The sequence below is a fragment of the Lathyrus oleraceus genome, chromosome 5, assembly GCF_024323335.1.
Source record: "Lathyrus oleraceus cultivar Zhongwan6 chromosome 5, CAAS_Psat_ZW6_1.0, whole genome shotgun sequence".
Lineage (NCBI taxonomy): Eukaryota > Viridiplantae > Streptophyta > Magnoliopsida > Fabales > Fabaceae > Lathyrus > Lathyrus oleraceus.
In genome coordinates this window covers 111,712,543-111,714,496 of record NC_066583.1, presented here as the reverse complement: position 1 = coordinate 111,714,496, position 1,954 = coordinate 111,712,543, and positions in this window count along the sequence as shown.

Genomic DNA, 1,954 nt, shown 5'->3' with positions numbered 1-1,954 from the left:
ATATCACTTCTGTGATTGAGGGGGAGTGAGTAGGATCTCATATTTAAGAGTTCTTAGGTAGAAGTTACACGGGTAGAGATTAGGTGAAAAGACTGTAATTTGAAGTTGTTTACTGAGAGTCTTTGAACTAATTCTGTTTAGTGGATTTCCTTCCTGGCTTGGTAGCCCCAGACGTAGGTGAGTTTGCACCGAACTGGGTTAACAATTGCTTGTGTCTCTTGCATTACTGTTCTTTATCTTTTATCCTGTTTGTATTGTTCAGATATTAGTGTCGTGACATTACCTTCGACATCTCATATCTGATACCAGAATTTCACATAATGATACCCAAACATGACCCATTAACGCTCGAAATACAAACTGAAACAATCAAGCTTGATACATGCAAACTACATGAACTACTCTATGTCGGAGGACTCCCTGCCACCCGGACCCGACTGCGGCGACCAAAGTCCAGACTCTGATTACCCGGCTCCATGCCATGCAACTCTAGAGGCCTTCATGCCAATGCACCACTTCCTACTCTGACCACCCTACCACCTCTCGCGGCTCTGGTTTCCTTTGTCGACTTTTTTGTTGCTTTTTGGCATTGTGCAAATTCTTTTGTATTTTAATCATCATTTTACAAACTTTATCAAGTTAAAACTACACTTGAACTTTGATCTTGTCACTTGCATCCTGTTGCTTCCAACCACCTTTTCCGACTTAGGTAATTTAGCAAACCCATATGTATGATTCTTTAACCATATTTTACTCCATTTGCTTGTGAATGTCTCCCTAAAAGTATTTGTTTCTAAGTTTTGCAATCATTCATCCACATTCTTAGCATAACTACCAAGGCTAAGATAAACGTTTTTTTGAGGTGGAAACATCTCATTCCTTACCTTAACATGAGGCTAATGATAATTAAAGACTTATATAACGGTTCCCTCCCTACTACTAGTATTCTTAGTAGAAACATCCACCTCAAGTCGAGTCTTACCCATCATAGTTTCTAAGATTTTCATTTCTAGGTCTTTACTCTTCCTTAACTTACGAGACTCACTAAAAGTGATACATCTGTCAATGATGAATTTTGATCACCTAGGTTCAACTTATCATATATCATACTCCTCGTCACCTAATGGATAACCATTGAAGATATAATCTACAACTTTACCATCAATTTGGATTAGCTTACTTTAATAAATAGGCAAAGCTTTGACAACTTTCAAAATATAGTAGTTTATAAGTTTCTTACTCTAAAGCTCCTTAGGCATCTAGAACTCTATTCTTGTAAATGGACATTTGCCGACTAAGTAAGCTGCTTTGGCATTAGTCTTACCCCATAAAACTCCTGGTAACTCAGTGGTCAAATGTTTTTTAATCTCTTGTCTCCAACAAAACTCATTAAAGTGTTATGAAACGACCTCAAGGCTTTGTAAATGCCTTGATCTCAAATCTCATAGCTTGTTCTTGTCATGAATGTCTTTACTAGTTGATTATAAAGGACAAAAACATTCTAGCCTTCTAAAATATATAATCTACATATTTTAGACTATTTAGCCGTAATTATTTCGCCATGCAAAATTGTAAACACATCATATTCAAATCTAATGAAATTTCCTAGATCATTAAATATTCTTGTTCCTTTAAGTAACCAGAATTGTTGATGAACCAATGAGGCAAACACTCGACATGGTGGTGGATGTCTCTAACACGGCAACATGGGGGTGGACCTTCAGGACAAAATAGTCATTGTCCCCCTCCTATCTTTCATGAAGTCACCTGGTTTTTGACAAATAAAACATTTTAACCTTGACCAGCCAAACCCTCTTAGTTTGAACATCCCTTTAAACCCACATCTTCATTTTGAGACACTCAAGCCTTCATCACTATCGTCAATGTTTAAATCTTTTCCCTTTGAAAATTTCTTGGATATGACAGCGGTCTAAACTTCATCCAAACTAATAGT